Below are 20,093 nucleotides of genomic sequence, written 5' to 3' on the forward strand. Positions count from 1 at the left end.
CGTCGTTGGCAAATTGTAAGCTGCATTTCTATAGTCATGAGCTAAGGTGCATAATGAAAATCATGAGTTCATAAACAGTTTTTACCTTTTGATAGTCAGGAATTGAGCTGCATGTGGGAAGTCATGAGCTCCATTACAATTGCCTGTTCACAGTCAGAAATTGAGCTGCATGTTATAGTCATGAGAAAAGATGTAGATTGACAGCCATGGGTCCAAACACAGCTGCCTGTTGACAACCAGGTCGCAAAAAAAGACAAATTCAATCATATGAATGTCACGAATCATTAAATTGACACACACACGAATAACAACAACAAATCTATTATTTAAATATATTATGTTAGCCAAACAGAAAGAACTTGTAATTAACAGTTCTTCTTTCATTTGCTTTATTATAGCAACTGGAAGCATTGGGGAAAATTATGATTCCTTTACAAAACGGAATACTCGCATCAACGGCAGTGATCGCAATCGTGGAGGCTGGAAATGTTAAGACTGCATCCGAGAATGCACTAGCAGAGCTGAGAAAGTCGGACGAAGAATAACACAAACAAATTTTCTTTCTCCAAGTCTCGAGGAAACATGGCCGGCCGATAGCTGTCAAATACAGCAGTAAGGAAGAAAGGAAGATATAATATACAGGAAGAAGGTTGAATATTTGGAAAATGACCTGGCTAAAGTATTGAGAGATCAGGAAAACATTGACTAAAACGCGAATTTTACCGTGAATCGGACAAGGAACACTCAGCCGCACAGGCCAAACGATTCGGGGGTTATCCACAATACGATTATTCTAGAGCTGGACCGTCTTGCGGCTATCAGGAAGGATATAAGCCTAGAGGGTGATGAGGTTATTCCTGAGGAGGGAGACAAACGAAGGTAAAAAAAGAAAGGAAATTTTATTTGTGCGGAGCAACGGATCATTTTGTCAGTAATTGTCCCAAAAACACCCACAAGGGGTAATTAATTTTGACTGATTCAATACAATGGCCATTACACTTTTTAATTTCGCGATCTCAAATCGAGTTTTATTTATCATTAGCCACAAACAAATACAATTTTTTTTACAGGAATTCAGATGAGATTATTGAATCTAAAGACGAAAAGAGACGGTTCGAATAAGAAGAAACTTTGCTGGGACGGGTCAAGATGTGTAAATCTGAGCATAAAGGAACAAAAGGTTACGCTCCAGCCTGCACTTCCAGCGATTATTGTAATTGACACGAGAACAAAACTACCAAATAACTTATGATCTAAAGGCGGCGGCGGCCTTTCAGCATATCAAAATCCACCCATCTCAAACAAAATATCTCGGCGCAGCCATACCAAAGCCGAACGGCGAGATTCCATATCTAATCTTCCTCAATCTTTCCTTTGGACTCTCCTCTGCTGTCCACTGTATAACAAAGATCCTTAAACCGGCCAACGCTTTTTTACACGAGAAAGCAATGCGTCATTCAATCTATTTAGACGACGGCAGAGTAACAGCAGTTTCACAACGCCAAACAGAAGAGCATATCGTATTTGCTTACGACATTTTGCAAAAGTCAGAATTCATTATTGAAGCCAAGAAATCTGATCAAGAAGGTGACGCAAGTCAATCGAAAGAGAACTTGGGCTTCATCATTGACACCGGCAACATGGCGGTACGACTTGAAGAAACAAAAAAACAAAAACAGCTCAGCTTACAACAAGTAAACAAAACGATTGAATATGGGTCAAAGTTTATTTCAGACAGGGATCTCGCTTAAATCGCTAAAATAACTGAATCTCGCCAGCACAATTGAAAAAATTGTAGCCACGGAACCAGCTATATAACAAGTTTTTGTCATGGCCGGCTGGCCGCAAGAGCAACGTATATTGATTTGGACAAGGCCGTTGAGGAAAGAGGATGGGGCAGGCGCTTAGTTATGAGTGAAGAGTCCATAAGCGGGATGAAATTCTTTGTCTAGAATTACTACAAATTTGACAATTAACCGATCGGCAGCCAAAGAAATATCAGTTGTGTCAATCATCGGTCCTCGAAACCCTTTCACGAAGCAAAGCTCCGTTGCCAACCATGCTAGCACAAATGAAGAAAATATTTTTGCCAGTGAATCCTCCAGTTTTTATACTTGCGCTTTCTCTATCAAAGGCGAACATCTCTATTTGCGGGGCGTGCTGAGTGAGATAGAACGCGAATCGTCATGTGGACATAGGGAACTACTAGCAGTCGCGAGGACTCTAGAATACTACGAACGGACCGGCGTGTCTACTAACAAAGCATCAACTATCTACTGGCTAACAGACAGCCAAAACATGGCCATTTTCCAGACAAAAAGGATCAGGAAAAAGACATATCTAAAGTGAAATGTTTAGGATAATTATTTGTGCCAACGACCCAACATTACAATCATTCCGATTCACCTTTCACGCAATGAAATACGGTGAAAAAATCACCCCCAACTTCTTTTTGGATTTCTTCCAAAGCACGCCGGTACATCCTTTGAACTAGACACAGTCAAGGTGAAGAATTTCCATCAGGCACGTTTGACCGTCTACGGAGATAGCTCCATTACTTTCAATCATTCAGTAATGGAGCAATCCAAAAAATTCGTCCTTCTCAAGTACATAAACAGTCTTTGTGTGGACAAGTTTATGACTTGGTAAGTTATTATATTCAAATTTTTTAATATTATTGAAATAATAATTTTTTATTTGAATAATTAATAGGGCGTGCCTGCCAGGAACTTCGTTTGATGTCTACAAAATACGGATAGAAAAAGAAATGAGGATCAATGGCTACTACCATCTTCAGATTGTTGTGCGGGTCTTGGATGAGTTGTTACCAACCATGAGATGTGACATCACCCCGAAAAGTAAACTTTATCGGGGTGAGCAATACATTTGCCAGCTTAAAATTTTCATCAAAGGAAGCTGTGAGCATTCATGTTGTGTTCTTTGGGAAAATATCGCATTATTAATTTATATAAATTTCTGTTCTAGTGTACCAAGAGATGAAGGAGGTTAAAACGAAACAGCTGGCGAAAGTTAAAGCATACATGAAGATGGCCGAACATGGAAGATGGAAGATGGCAGAACTAGCTTAAAGTTTCTTACGGGGCGACGAAAGCAATTTCTTGGCCCGTTGTCCACACATTAGGATTCCGGGAGATGAGCAACGGCCGTAATGGGCCCTTTGAGGCCGCCACTTCCACGGACAATACCGCCAACTGCTCTACGAGCCCTATAAATGAGCGAAGCTCCATTATGTTGGCCGGCCGGGGAAAATCCGAGATGGCCTTTTTGTCTAGGGAAAATTACATATATTACATATTCGTCCATCCCGCTGTGCCATCCTGCCGAGGCGTATAGCAACAACTTACTGACTCGCCGACGACAGACTACCAAAAACCTAGAAGATGCAACCATTTTTAATTTTCCCTCTAACCGTAATCCTTCAAACCGTAAGTACGCCTAATATGATTCGATTTCTATTTATTTAATTAAAGTTATTTTAGAAAGATTAAACAGAAAAATAAAAGCTTTAATATTGCGAAACTTTATTTATTGTATATGAAAGTATACAAATCCAATGCACAGATACAATGAGCAACGAGACAAACCAAAAGACAGCTCTTCCAAGCTAAGTGGTTCACGGGAAATCTAAAGGTAAAATTAAGTTAATTGATAAATGCTATAATTTGTTTATTTTATATTTATTTTTACTCCGGCTGAATTTCAGTAAAAAAAAATTGTTTCCAAACAGTTTTTGTGATAAAATTATCACAGCAATCTAAAAGAAAATGTTAGAAATTAATTTCTAGTTTAATTCATTAAGTCAAGCGTAAAACATAGACAAACGTTCCTTGTATGATAACTATCCATGAAATTTTTTCCCATTTTAATTATCAGTGAAAGAAAACGAAGCAATTTTGAACAAATTATCACAAAAAAATGGATACAAGATTGTTGATGCCGGAGTCTTGGAAGAAGTAAACGTCATCACTGAAGAACAAGGAGTCAATTGCATAAACCCAGGACATCAGTGTTCCGTTTCTACAGTTAAAAAGGAAAACTTCTTCTGTGATACCCACATCGGTAATACAACAAGATCTCAACGCTAATGATGGATAGTCACGAGCTGGTGACTTTAAAATAAATGACTTCCTTAGACGTTTGGCTGAGCAAGCTGCATGTCCTTACTACCTTATGGATGGTAACGGAAAAATCCATTGCAACTGCAAAGGAAATTCTTCGACTGTTTTCGTCCAAGAGAAATCTTATTGGCGATGCGCCAAAAAATATTGTTGCAATGGGAAATGTTGTTTATTCATTCCAATAAAAATTAATAATTTTTCCCTAGGGCTCGACAACCTTATCGCTCGCCGTGTGCCTTCTTTTCCATGTGTGCTTTTTTGCCCAATTTATTCCACCCCACCTCACGTAATTATATTCCAAAGCTCGCATCACTAACTAACATCCACGCAAGACCTATTGGCTGCTCCCTTTGGAATGTTCTCGCTTTTCTTTTACTTTGTGCGACTTTTGGAGAGCGTGAAACATTAGTTTTTGATTTTTTTTTGTTCTCCGTTTTTGTCCTGGAAAACTAGTTAAGACAAGTGCAGTCCAGTCATGCTCGACTCTGGCTCAGTGTCATGACGGTCTTGTTTCCCATGTTAAATATTTTTTTGACAAAGTCCGACCTAAGGACCAGCATTGCCAGTTCTAGAAAAAACATTTTATTGATTTGGGTCCCTGGTGGTCGAAATTAGAAAAGGATCAAGACAGCAGACGACTGTCGTCATGGAAACATAATTTTACGGCACTTTCATCAAAACGTCGTTTCTAAGAACTGGAAATGCTGGTCTTTAGGTCCAGTTCAAAAAAAATATGGCAACTTTTAGTAGGGGTACACTGGTCTTCACTGGTCTTCACTTCTTGCTGTAGGGGCTTATGGAGCGATGTCCCTCCTTCTTCTAATCCTCCGTGGCCTTGCCAATGAGCCAAAATCAGTGTCGCTCTTACTTTCACATTTAAGGCGCTCGACAGCTTCCGGTGTCCCGCAATACCAAACAAAGGATAAAACGAAAGAATTTTACATAGTGACAAAACAGTGAAAACAACAAATCAGAATTGAACTTCATCAAGAGTGTCAACTTACAGTCAACAGCTTGACGAAGTAATAAATGAGGAAAGCGCCGCAGTCCTGAGAATCTACCAACTGCGTATGAACTCTGACACCCTTAGCCCACACAGGTTCGTACAGCTTGGCGGTTTCTTGCTTGGGTTTGCGCCGTAGTTCTCTACAAATAAATCTTGTTAGATTTTGGATGAGGTGCTTCTGCTTGCTGTCATTTGCAATGGAGTTGTAAACACGCAACGTCACGCTGATGTAAATGGAACTCAAACCATTAAAAAACACTTTATAATACATTAACATTTTAACCCACCACGTAGACTTTTCGTCATTCTACGTGAACAAGCGTCCAATGGTTATCGGCGCAGATAAGAATTAATACATTGGAGTAGTTCATCAGTCGTTTATCGTTGGACGCACCTTTGACACCAACCAGGACCAGGCAGGGTTCCATCCAATTGTTCCTGTACGCGGAAAACGGAAGGGGTGGACAAAAAAGGGAAACAATGAAATTATCAGTTCAGACAGAGTCACACTCCCACATTTAAATAAAACTGAAAGACATACCTTTCTAATTTGGTGATAAACAAAGCCGAGTAGAAGAAAGAATTTGGAAGAGATATAGGAAAAATAAGAATAGTCAACCAGGCTAAAAACGACCCAAAAAATGAAAGATACACAAACAAAATCAGATTCCGTTGAACAAACCAAAGGCAACTGAGAAAAAGAACCTGATGTCGTTGAACGGGTTGCCCCTTGCCAATAATTGAATTTCGGACAGCAATAACCGAATGTTGACAGTACAGTATTTGTCAATTTCGACGACCATATTTGGACTCGTCGCTTCCCGTTTGCCCTAATCCATGTTGAAACAATCTATCAATGCTGGATGCTCGTCCGCTAACAAGCAAACCTCCTTGGAAACGCGAGTTTTGTCCGGTTAGTAAGATAATGTCGAGGCAGCCTCTTAGTCGTCTAACACGTAAGCCGAAATTCCTGTTGAGGGCATCCAGGTTCAGCGGCGTCGCTTGCCCAATAATCAATGTCAGAATCTAGGTAACAAAGAAAAATTTAATGAAAGGGGTTACTATCTGTTTCTTGATAATAAAAATTTACCACTATGACCCGCATGTGCGACGTCAGTGTTTACTTTCCCACCAGTGTACACTTCGTAAGCTGATGAGCATGTTAACAAGTCAAACTTCTCTCGCACTGCAGTGTATTCTGTCTTACACGTGCACTTGGGCTTATGGGCGAAACGCTCCAACTGTGACACACACATGATAGCCTCGGTGCAATTGGGACCCGTTTTTACAACCATATGAAACGCACTGGGGTAGATCAAAACTAAATGACCCGGTTCCTGCTTGATGCAGTGAAAAGGTATAGGAGGTCGGCCACCTTAAGCACATGTGGCATGACCAAGCAGTTCTTGTGACTAGCCATATAAAAGCGGAAAAAAGAAAATAACTAGAATCAGTAAGCAAAAAGCATTTCATGTAGAAGACTCAGGTCACTCACCATTGAAAGTTGGGGAATTTCTTATACTCGACTGGGTACAGCTTTTTGAGCATTTGCAGAAGACGTGTGGCGTACCGTTCAGGAACACCTGTAATCCAAACATAGAAATGAATAACACAATTAAGTGAAATAATGGGGAATTTCAGCAAATAATTGTTTTGTAATACTTACAAATTACACGATCCAATACTTTGGTAAGCCGCTGTGAAGATAGTAGGCACTGGCCAAGTTCAAATTTTCAACGTGTATCTCGGTGAAGCTCTGAGCCGGCCCTACTAACAATTGACAGACATTTATTTCCGGTATCTTTGCTCTAGGGTTTTTGAGTTATGGAAGAAATGTCGCACTGAAGTTTGGAAGACTTCTAGTAAATGGGTTTGGGGTATGGCCATGGGAAAATTCCAAACATTAAACAACAAAAAAACACGATGGCAATGGGAAAAACCCAAAACATTAAACAAAATTAAACACACAAAAGGATAAGAAAAAAAAACAAACTTTTGAACATGATTTCGATGACAGTCACACCATTAAAAGAATGTAATTTAAGCATACCAAGAGTTTTCGTCCTCGTGAAACACCGTGATGTCTTTATTAACGACATATTCGGGAATCGGTTTATTCGGCACATCTCCGGTTTAAACCGATCACATCTCCGTCGAACAATTGGAAATTTTCCGGGAAAAAAGAATTGGAACCATAAGTGGCAAATCCTGCTTTATTCAGCGAAGGCTTAACGCCTCTCCTAATGAATTGATCAAGCGACACACGAGAGATCATCTTTGCGGAATTTTATCTCACTTTTTTTTCGTACTCTTGCCTCTGTGGCATTACTGATGGCTTCAATAGGTGTTTTAAGAGATAAAAAGTGTTCCATTGTCGGGGATAGAATGTTCAGCATTCCACCGCTGTAATGCGAGTGGGTATCATACTCCTTACTCACAAATTCACAGAAAATTCCGAGTTTGGAAACAGTTGGCCTGTAGGTAACGATGTCATGATCTCTCACAGCTAGTCAGACCAAAATAAAAAAAAATAAGGTTGACTTTTATTTACAATGTAAGGCATTGACAAAAAAATAAACAATTTACTCACGGACATTTGCTTATCGGTCGCCCTTTGCTTTTACCCCTTCTGGATTCCAACCACTACTTGTGAATGGGACAGTTCCTGTACCCGTGGCCTTCAACGTTACAGAATATACACTGTAGCTCTAACTACCGCTTCTTGGCCGAAGGGAATCTTAAGCGTTATTTCGCCTGAATTCTTTGGTTAGTTGTCCGCCTTTATGGGTGATTTCGTTTAGCACTAGGCCTGCGTTGATAAGCTTTACGATATGTTTTTGACGATGATTTCGCAGCCTTCTTAGCTCATTTAAAAAAACGTGAACGAAAAAACAAAAAAAGTAAGGAATAAGTAGAGATTGAGAGAGGCTTTATTTGAATTTTTTAAATTGTTTTATAGTTATCGTTGGTCGTAGGGGATCTGCGACTCGACTTAGCGTTCACGTTCTCCGGCGACTTCACACGAGCAAGCAATCGCTCACTTGTCCATTTTACACGTTGTCAATCTTGTAGAAATTGAAACGACATCAGCCAAGGAGTGGTAAGTTAGTAGTGATGATGAGACGTGCTAGACCGACTGGTGCCCGCAAATTAAGTTGTAACATGAAAAATGAAAAAAAAAATTAAACGGCAACCGATAACCACTTAACTATCCACCAGTTGTTTTAGGTCAGCAAGTAGGTACTCAACAATTTGGGGTCTTGGCGGTCGAGGTTTAAACATTCAAAACAGAAAGGTAACCCAATGTTGTCTGTAAGCTAATCAACTCAGGGGCCCAATCGTTCGTCGTACACACACACACACATATATATAGACACAAAAATAAGAACAAACATTCGAGGGTTATTCATACCATTCCGTCTTTGAACTCGACGATGGGAGCTTTGGACCATCCATCATTTGCGATAGACTGGATGGGTACTCAAGCCACCAAGCAAAGCTCATCCTTCACCATGGTATCTCGTCTGCCCCACGTCCACCCTCGAATTCTGGCACTTTGCAACTATTTCAGACTTGATGGTAAACAGACGTGGCTCGAGTAGACAGCAAGTTGATGGGGTCATGGAAGCCTTGGTATTGCTGCGACAACTGATGCTAAACTAAGGAATGCTCCTTATTCCTCACCAGAACAAAAACGTCGGCTTATCGCCTCATGACATTTATGTTTTTTTGTTCGTTAGTTTTTTGGAACAAAGAGTTAAGCCTGTATTTTGGAGACATTGAAGAGGGTCTTCTTATCTATCGAACATGATAATCAACCTTGATCTTGCTTAAAAAATATAAAGAAAAGAAAAGAATTGAGCTAGAAGCAGGACGGGACAAAGCTGAGTTGGTAGAAATTCTTCTAAAGTAAGTAGAGTTTTATCAAAAATGGATTTGATTTCTTGGTTAAACCTAGGCGTTTAACAAGTTCGGTTCTCATTTTTTATTATTTTTCAAATAGGTACAACAAATCTAAACGTGACCTCTTTAAAGCCAAGAAAAAGGTCCAGCAGCTGTAAATCCGTTATAATCAGCTCAAAGCGTTATCAACTAAAAAGCGACATGGCCAGAGCAAATCAGGAAAACAAGGTAATTTCCCTAGTCCCAATTAATATTTGTGAGTATAATATAATTTTTTAAAATTATAGGATGTCATCTCATAGAGTGACAAGTTGAAAGAGAAAGTGCCACTATATCAGAAACAACTTAAGGAACAATTATTGGCTTATAAGCAACAATTTTGTCTAGATTAATCCTCTTTACAGCCTGAAATATACTCTAACTTGATTAAACAGGTTGAAGATTTGGAAGACCAGCTAGAAGAGCAACGAAGTACAGCTGGCGCTCATAACCAAGAACTTATTACAGCTTGTAATAATCTGTCTGAATCGGTGTTGGCTAATTCACACATGACTGTATTATGTTGGAAACGTGCAATGGCTACTCCATATGATATGAAAAATCACATTTTTCTTGTCTTGACAGAACCGCATTGCTGAAATGGAACAAAATTTGGAAACCGAGCACCAAATGCAAGCATCAGCTCTGCAGGTTGCTGAAGCCGTTCACTTTCCATGCATTAGGGAGAAATAACACGTTTTCTCGAAGAAATGGTCATTCAGGAGCAAAATTACCAGAATTTGATGGATAGTCGTAAAACGGCACTCGACAAGAAGTTATTGGTACTCAGTAAGCTGGTTGCAGACGAAGAAACCCGGTAGGTTAATCATTCCACGAGATACTTTTAACTCGTTTTAATGAATGAATGTACTCATGACCATTGTGCAATTCTAAAAACAGATTGGAAGTGACGCCATCACCCTGAATCACACAAAATGCTCCTCCCTCGAAGAGATTTAATTTTTTTCTTTAGATAATTTGTAATTTGTCCTGAAAATTTGTCGTCAATTTGCAGAAGGAGGTATCGTTGAATGCATGCGGTTCACGAGACCCTGAAAGACCGAACTGTTTACCAATTTCATCGGCAATCAAATTGGCTCCCGGAGGGACTGTGTCTATTTGGTCCTCATGTATGCAGCTGTAATTAGTTTGCATTGGTTTGAAACAAAACATGCAAAATTGAGGCGTTGGTTACAAACAAAGCACTTATTTACAATTGATATCAGGATGATAATCTGGCAATGCACTTCTTCTCAAGTGGTAATCAAGAACAACAACATTCATTTCATACTCGGCAAACTGCCCGCAAAATTTGGATTTTACTGACTAGCAGATACCAACAGAATTCCACAGAAAGGAAACTGTATCTTGTACAACAGTTTCTAAACTACAAGCTAAAACCTGAACTCTCCATAAGAGCTCACATTGAGTCTATCAAGCTCATTGCCCAAAAAATTCGAGCAGCTGGTATTGCCATGGACGATGAGAAATCTGTAGAAAGATTCTCACCACTCTTCCAGGAAGTTAGATGTTCATGTGAGAGCTGTCCGATTGCTGATAGGACTTTAGAAAACTTAACCTCAAGAGTCGTAAGAGAAGAGGAACGACTAAATCTTATAAATGGGGGACACAGCTCTGCTGACCAGGCTTTCTTTGGCGAACACGAAACTTAATCCATTGATTGGAGGCTTAGTCAAGGACGACCAAAAAATCAAGCCAATGCCTAACGAGGCTCATTGCGTTTGGTGGTTTGTCCAATTTGGAAAACAACAGAATTTATCACGTAGGCCTGTCCTCAAAGAGGTCGAGGAGGCAACACTCTATGCACCCGAAACGAACCCGGGCTGCTGAAAAATAAACGCCCTCGCGATTTTGGACGCTGCAGCCACTGCAACAGTTTTGGTCATGAAGTACAGAACTGTAATTTCAAGAACACTGAAGCAGTACACTGTGGTTACTGTGATAAGTACGGCCACGAAGAGAAATAATGCTTAATAAAACAGAGAGATGAACTGAATACAACTCGCCCTAGAAGACTGCCGGATTAATGGCCTCACAGCATGCTTCTCAACAGAAAATCGTTCCAGAACCGACATTTTTTGATATTTTTGTGCATCCAGTCATATGACTGATCAACAATGGATGCTGCGTTACTTCACACCATTCGATACTGACTCAAGGTGGATCAACGGGATTGGTAGAACTCAAGCTGCTGTCCTTGGCAAAGAAAATATACACATCGTAACATCAGTCAACGGTGTCAGTAAGAAATGCACTATCAGCGACGTTCTCTATACTCCCTCTATCGGCATCAATCTATTCGCTGTTGGAGTATTTACTGCAGGAGGAAGTGAGGTACACTTTACCGAGTCACGTGCATTCATTGAAAGTGGAGATGGAGCACTCGAAATGACGGCCACCTGAATTAACAAAAAGCTCTATATACCGTCTCGATATCACTGTTCCTCGAGACAATGAATCATTTATTGCTTATCCATTTCAGAGATCTCATCAGGACTGGCATTAATCCATTGGTCACATCAGCTACAGAAAAATCATGGCAAAAAGATGGCCAATAAAAAGGCTGTGCCCATGAACTGCCAATAGGATCTCAACCCCCAACCACACCTTGCCACGACTGCGCCCCGGGCACCTACTTAGCATAACTTACAACACCAAATCTCACCGCTGGCTACATGAGAGCCATAAGTCTTTTATTCACTAGTCAGCAACAAATCAATCAACCAGTTGCACGTATATCAGAAACGAAATGCCCAATGAGGGCTGGTTTGTTGACAACTCTTTCTTAATTGTTTCTTCTAGGTTTCACATGATATATCATCCATCACTGGATGGGTAAGTTTTGTCAAATAAAGTTATAATTTTTAAACCTAGGTTGAAGTTGAACCCAACGTCGTTGGCAAATTGTAAGCTGCATTTCTATAGTCATGAGCTAAGGTGCATGTTGGAAATCATGAGTTCATAAACAGTTTTTACCTGTTGATAGTCAGGAACTGTGCTGCATATGGGAAGTCATGAGCTCCATTACAATTGCCTGTTCACAGTCAGGAATTGAGCTGCATGTTATAGTCATGAGACAAGATGTAGATTGACAGCCATGGGTCCAAACACAGCTGCCTGTTGACAACCAGGTCGCAAAAAAAGACAAATTCAATCATATGAATGCGACGAATCATTAATTTGACACACACGAATAACAATAACAAATATATTATTTAAAAATATTGTGTTAGCCAAACAGAAAGAACTTGTAATTAGTTCTTCTTCTATTTGATTTATTATAGCAACTGGAAGCATTGGGGAAATTATGATTCCTTTACAAAACGGAATACTCGCATAAACGGCAGTGATCACAACCATGGAGGCAGGAAATATTAAGACTGCATCCGAGAATGCACTATCAGAGCTGAGAAAGTCGAACGAAGAATCACGCAAACAAATTTTCTTTCTCCAAGTCTGGAGGAAACATGGCCGGCTGATAGCTGTTAAATACAGCAGGAAGGAAGAAGGGAAGATATAATATACAGAAAGAAGGTTGAATATTTGGAAAATGACCTGGCCAAAGTATTGGAAGACCAGGAAAAGATCGACTAAAAACGCGAAAGTGACCGTGAATCGGCCAAGGAACGCTCAATTTCAGGTATTGTTGGCAAAGTTAACCAATGATCCGACTTACATCATTTCCATCAGAACATTCTGGGATTCCTGTGTCAATCAACACAAGACACCTAAGGGACTTTTGTTTATCAGTCGATGGGGATCACTGTGCCATACATCCAATATTGCTTAAATTTGTCTACAGGTGAAATTCAAGCATATTTTCCTTTTTTTAAGCGGCACCTAATTTTTTGTGGTTTTCATTTGTTGGTTTCTAATATAGGCAGCTGACCTCAACATCAATTCGTTAACTTATCACAAATTTGCTCAGCAACAGATCCATTACGCCTTTGGGACACCGGGAACACTGGTCGGAGCTTTGTCTGTGGTTTTGGAACCAATCCTCCCTTTAGAGCACATCACCGTTCCAGGTTTGTTATGGCATAGCCTACTGGAACTTTCCTAAAGGACTACCATTAGTCATAATTAATCTGATAATATTGAATTCACATGATGTGATTGGGTAATTTTATTTGTATTAGTGCTGAGCCTCCTCAACCAGCTAAACGTGGACGCCCAGTAAGTTTTTCTAAATTGTAAAGTAGTAATTGCTATGTATAAGGGTCTCATATTATTAAATTAAATATTTCAACTACTTAACTATGTGCTTATCGTTAAACCATCCAACCCGGTCGACCCGGGTTCGAACCCAGTCTAAATTTGGTAATCTTGAAATTCTTATGGTAGATGATGGATCTCGATGGAATGCGTCAAATGTTAAATGAAGAATTGGTGACGCAAGTGTATTTGTGTACTTTTATCTCATTTAATCGAATTTTTCTCTAGTGACGTTTACTACCACTCCCGTTGGAGAAGCTAGTAGCCGATTAGAAGTTACCGTTCCAGTTGCGGAAGACGCTGTCGAACTGCTACACTACAAGCCAATAGCCATCCAGGATGTCGACAATTAAAGATGATGATCTCAAGTCATCCGACGATGATGAGCCTGTCTGGCACATCACAGAGAAAGCGATGAAAAAGTATGCAAATTATTTCGTTTATGTTTTATTTCCCAAGTAATGTGTTTTATTTTTCAGCGACCGCAATACGTTATTCGATGGGGTTGGTCACAGCTACCACGAGAAGCGGACCAACAAGCGATCGGTAGCGTGGGATAAGCACACAAACCCGAATTTCTGCCGTTCTCGGGTGTCGCAATGTGATGCCAACTTCACCCTCAGAGTACCTCATACCTGCTCAACCAACCTGGACATCTCTAGGGATGCTTCAGTTCTCATGAAAGCGAAGGCACAGGCTATCAGCAATCCGCTAGCCTCAGCTAGGGGAGTAGTAGAGAAAAAAATGATGGTGGAGTTCGCAAAAGATCCATCGCGCAATCTCCCAGTGAAGGACAACATTATTAGGGCGTTGCAACGAAAGAAGCAACCGAAGTTTCCCAAAAACCCGACGGATCTTCAATTCGATTGGGGTAAGTGTAAATTTTATCGTTTTCATCATTTGCAATAATAAATATTTGTTTTGATGATAACAAATCAATATGGCAGCTGCATTCCGGTTGGATCTTGAATGAATTGAATTTGGAATCACTCTACGTCTTCAGCTGTCTTGATATCATTCACTTTTCAGATATGCCATACACCATATCACAATATGTAAGCATGAAATAACCCTAACCAAATGTTTGTTCTCAGGCGTTTGGAAGTTGGATTCACCCAAGGCAAGCTAGTGACTTTGAACTCACTCTAAGCAGTTGTCTTCAGCTGTTTTTATATCATTAACTTTTCAGGTATGCCAAACACCATATCACAATATGTGATTATGAAGCCCAAATAAAAAATTGGTTTCTTCTCAGGCTGTACTTCCTATTTGGAAGTTGGACTCATTATTTGAAAATTATCTTGACAAACTTTGAGATAAAACTTATCGGCCTACTTATCCAAACGGTTGGAGCAGGGCCTGTGGTAATGGCACGTCTTCAACGACAACTGAAAACAGTGTTAGATAGCAAACCACTCTGTTCTCAAGCTACGCACTGCCGGGAAATTGTTGTAAGTTGTACATTCTTAGAAAGTTTTGCAAAAGCTACATTAAAAGTGAAACTTGGCACATAAACTGCATGATAATCTTTAATGCTGATTATTTACAAAATGTAAGACAAAACACAATTAAATGGCAATAGTAAATCTAACACCAATGATTGTTTTGCTTGTTTTTTTCAGATGAAGCCACTATTTCTTGGTGAGTGGCCTCAAAAGAGAGGTAGATTTATTATGAAAGTTGCTTCGGTTATCACTCTTGAAGACGCTATGAAAATGGACAAGCTACCTAAAATTTTGGAAGAGAGAAATGTCAAGAAACAAAATGGCAAAGTTCAAAAGAATGGAGGAGGGAAATTCAAGAAGAATCAACGAGGGAAATTCAAGAAGAATAAATGAGGGAAAGTGAAGAAGAAAAAACGAGGGAAAGTCAAAAATAATCTACGAGGGAATGTCCAAAAGAAACGTAGGAAGCAGCAAAAGAAGAGAAGCGGTTAAAGTATAAGAAAAATCGTAGAACTTAAAAAATTGTCTACAACTTATGTTTTTACTTACAACAGGAAAGGAGGGAATCTAAATCACTACTACTGGAAAGTATTGTATTTCTTCAGTAATTTAACGTAAGACGATAACTAATTATTTAACGTTAAAACTTAAAAGTAAAAATTTGAATTTCTTTTGGAATAACTTTTGAATGTTTTAAATTATATTTGCTTTAATGTTAAACTTGTTTCGGACTTGAAAATTGAATTTCTGTACATAGTATGTCACATTTCTCCATACGGTTTACATAAACACATTTTTCAATATGTTATCGAAGTCATCTTGTCAAGAGAATTTTTCTGAACGTATATAGTTAAGAGTATATAGATGTTAGTCCAATAAAAAAGTAGATGACATGCCAAAAAGTCGTGCGCAGTTTACGCCGATGCGCACCACAGCGGCCGATAGCAGAACTAAGATTGTTATTACAATTGACACCATTTGTAGGCCAGATCCTTTGTTCGACAAGCAGACGGTTCTCGAACAAGGGATCTGGCCTACAAATGGTGTCAAGCGTAATAACAATCTTAGTTCTGCTATCGGTCGCTGTGGTGCGCATCGGCGTAAACTGCGCACGACTTTTTGGCATGTCTTCATAAGCAGATATGATGGTGAGAGGAAAAAATAGTCTGTGTAAATAGTCTGTGCAAAAAATAAAAACAGCCTTTGAAAAAGTCATTAGTAAAAAAACAACAACAGCAAGCCACCATCCAAGTCAGATGAAAATAATTCTTGATGCTACAAAGAGCTAAAAACAAATCATTGGTGTCAAAAGGGGTCTCAAAAGATACCAGTATAAAGTGGGAGAAAAAGGTGAAATAGGATTTCCCCACATTCCAGGAAAAAGAAACATCATAAAAGTGCGTGAAATATTTTTAAGGTCACCCAGGGGAGGAAAATTACACCTAAGAAACGCAACATCGTGTTTCAATCGAGCAGACACAGAAACAATTTCCAAAAACTAAAGGTTCGCTGGAAGAGAAAGTAATGCTCATAAAATAATACGCCTGTAACCGAGTGGCTGATTCTCGTTTGGGTACCACGGTTTTAGTATGCGAAAGAAATTTGATGTGGCACAAGAACAGGGGAAATGCATTTAAATATCTGAACTTCATTACCGTGGTGTTTATTCTGATGAGTATAGGCTTAGTTGATATTCAGAAACTTAAGGTCACTTTAGTGGCTGTTGAAAACGAAAATTGGCGACAATTGTTGTTAATTGCTGCTAAAGGACAATTAGCGGGGTTTGTATTTGTGTTATAGCTTTTCCATGTAATAGTAGTAATAGTACTGGTACTGGTACATGTAATAGTACTGGTATTTTGTATTTAGCTCTGGCAAATGTATGACGATAAGGTTCTTAGAGTTTGTTAGTTATATTTCACAAAATCAAGACCTTTGGAAATACCCCATTTCACTATTCTTTTAGCAATTTCTAGTATAGAACTAGCTAAAAGTTTCGTACGGTTACAATGTGCCATTTTCTTACTAAAGGTATGGGAAAGTAGAGAAATTGGGGTTTTTCTCTACTTTTTCCCAACTTATGATAGTAAAATGAAAGAATCTACCATGAATAGTAGGGAACAAAAAGTGAGAGTGCACTCTCACTTTTAGCAGCGCTATGAATCAAATATATATAAAACATAATTTAATTGAAATTAACTTACTGCATAGGCAGCAACGTGGATTTAAAAAGCTGCGCAAAAAGAAATGGAAGATTAGCAAAATTTGCGTCGCAGGCTATCTCTTCCTAAGATCGCAAAATCGGTATAATTTCTAGATATGAAAACAAGTGTTGTTCCTGTTTCAGTATGAACCCTCCCATGATAAAAGAGGGAATTTCTATCTTTAGTCCTACTATTGGGATAAAAACGCCATAACGTAATAGTATCCAACAAAAATTTACTCTCTCTTTTTTCATACATTTGACATCGCACGAAAAGTTAGGAAAAAGTTCGGTCGGGGTTTCCCTAATAAATGTAATGAAATAAATGAATTGCTGGAACATTAAATACTTGTAATGTGGATTATTAATTAAAGCTTCCCCTGCTTCGTCGATAGAGTGTGGACGGCATTTAATTCTTCTTTCGAACTGCATTGACCGTTGAAGTTTGCTGTCAAATGCAATGGCAACATTAGGATGTCTATGTAATAATAAGAGGACTTATTTGAGGTGTAACGCTGCAATGGTTCTTACAGTTTCCTGACTTTTCAAAAATCTCCCGCATCAGTTGTCTTGTTTCCCGAGCTCTGATCCACATTTCGTTTTTAGTATAGGGTAATTAATTGTTAACCTCGAACAAAATGTATCCAGAAATTTTTTAAATGAGCTTCGTTAATGTAGTGTTTAAAGTGTTACATCCAAAACCCCCCCGTGAAAATATTAAAAATTACGTAAAAAAAATCAATTTTAAATTATTTTTTTTTATTTTCGAAAAAATATAGTACTTTTAATTATAAATAAATTATTAATAAATTCCCTCGTGTTTTACGTCTTTTATTTTATAAATTATCAAATTTTCAGAAAAACAACGTGTAAAATAGTTTATTTATGAAATTAATAGTGACAGACCGTCAAATTATTTTCAGCTAGCGGCAGCCGTGGTTTACACGGCGCCTTATGGCCAAGCACCATTGACGAAATTAGGTTTTCCCATTAAACTATAATACTTAAAAATTAGCGGCTTTCGCCAAAAAATTAACAAGATAATGCCCGATTGATTGTAAAAAGGCCAATCAAAAGCGATTTATAGCTTTATAATTATTGATTGGCAAAAAAATAGATGCTTCTTGACGATGAAATTTTATTCCTTTACAAGAATTGTCCTTTTGGAAAACATCTTATGGCAACTTCTCCATGCAGCATACAAGAAACAAGGGTGAGTTTCCATTTTAGAACTCATCACCGGATTCTAAAGTCATTAAAAATATCATGTCAGTGGAATTGAACAAGAATTAAGTGAAATAGAAAATGTGATTCCCCAACAACATATCAGTTTTTAGATTTTAATCGTCCGAAAGAAATTCTGATAGCTCTGTAAAATAAGACATTTCAACTAACCGTAATTCCATAATAATATTAAGTACATTTTAGAAGAATAACTGTAGTAAACTAATGATACTGAAATAAACTAACACTTTAAATATTATTATGCAGTTTTGCTGTGACTCCACTACCAATAATTTTATGTTTGAGAATCAATCTAAATATAGCCGATGATTGCTATTGCAACACGAACGATATGGTCCAAAGTCAAGAAACCTCTGTCCCTTCTTGTCTTCGCTCTCATCTTGTAAACTTAAATGGCATAACTAGTGATTTCAATAGCATGTTAGTATTTTATTTTCATATGTTTGTAGAGAAATTACAGTATGAAAGAAATTTTATGTGATGTGACGATGTGCCTATGAATGGTTAATTTTTAAACCATTTCAATAACAGCATCAAATGAATCCCTAAGATAAATGTTTAGCTTCTTTGAAATGCTTCACTAACAAATTGTCAACACAAGAAATGATTTGGGGCCACCTTATTCAGGCCAACTTTATCTTTGGGAATTTTTAGGTTGTATGTGTATTCAGAATCTTTTGGGAGATCTTCACTCGTGAGTAATGCCATTTCCATGCACTACTCCCACAAATAATTTAATAATACTAAATTTAAATTCTTTTTCGTCTGAAAGAAACCAGAACTGACAGGGTAAAAAGTAACTAGGTGACAATTACAAATGAAATTGTCATTTACAATTTAATTTGACAATGTTTTGAAAATTACAAATTTTATTGTTATAGAGATACTCAAAGCTTCTAGAGTTGCTTGGGAGTTAACCGTAGAAAAACCAGTTGAATCATGTGCCATCTACATTTCTCATACGTTTCCCAAACGATTTGGAGGTTATACACAATACGGCGATTCCGGAGCTGGACCGTCTGGCGGCTATCAGGAAGGATATACGCCAAGAGGGCGTGGAGGCTATCCCTGATGAGGGAGACAAACGACGGTCAAAGAAGAAAGGAAATGTTATTTGTGCGGAGCAACGGATCATTTTGTCAGAAACTGTCCCAAAAACACCCACAAGGAGTAATTAATTTTGACTGATTCAATAAAATGGCCATTACACTTTTTAATTGCGCGATCTCAAATCGAGTTTTATTTGTCATTAGCCACAAACAAATACAATTTGTTTTTTACAGGAATTCAGATGAGATTATTGAATCTAAAGACGGAAAAGACGGTTCGAATAAGAAGAGACTTTGCTGGGATGGGTCAAGATGTGTAAATCTGAGCATCAAGGAACAAAAGGTTACGCTCTCAGCGAGCACTTCCAGCGATTATTGTAATTGACACGAGACCAAGACTACCAGATAACTTATGATCTAAAGGTGGCCTATCAGCACATAAAAATCCACCCTGTCAAACAAAATATCTCGGCGCAGCCATACCAAAGCCGAACGGCGAGATTCAATATCTCATCTTCCTCAATCTTCCCTTTGGACTCTCCTCTGCTGTCCACTGTATCACAAAGATCCTTAAGCCGGTCAACGCTGTTTTACACGTGAAAGAAATGCGTCATTCAATCTATTTGGACGATGGCAGAGTAACAGCAGTTTCACAACGCCAAGCAGAAGAGCATATCGTATATATTTACGATGTTTTGCAATAGTCAGAATTCATTATTGAAGCCAAGAAATCTGATCAAAGAGGTGACGCAAGTCAATCGAAAGAGAACTTGGGCTTCATCATTGACACCAGCAGCGTGGCGGTACGACTTGCAGTAACAAAAAAAT

At 38.6% G+C, this 20,093-nt stretch overlaps 2 long non-coding RNA genes across 2 annotated transcripts; both read left to right on the forward strand.

The window, feature by feature from the left end:
- Positions 1 to 13,069: 13,069 nt before the first annotated feature.
- LOC124188590 lies at positions 13,070 to 13,605 on the forward strand. Its single transcript, XR_006872413.1, has 3 exons — positions 13,070 to 13,136; positions 13,248 to 13,284; positions 13,552 to 13,605. It is a non-coding gene; the product is annotated as an uncharacterized LOC124188590 (long non-coding RNA).
- Positions 13,606 to 14,671: 1,066 nt separating this feature from the next.
- Positions 14,672 to 15,574, forward strand: LOC124188591. Its single transcript, XR_006872414.1, has 3 exons — positions 14,672 to 14,875; positions 14,946 to 15,261; positions 15,323 to 15,574. It is a non-coding gene; the product is annotated as an uncharacterized LOC124188591 (long non-coding RNA).
- Positions 15,575 to 20,093: the final 4,519 nt, after the last annotated feature.

This window comes from Daphnia pulex, chromosome 2 (genome assembly GCF_021134715.1).
Source record: "Daphnia pulex isolate KAP4 chromosome 2, ASM2113471v1".
Classification (NCBI taxonomy): Eukaryota; Metazoa; Arthropoda; class Branchiopoda; order Diplostraca; family Daphniidae; genus Daphnia; species Daphnia pulex.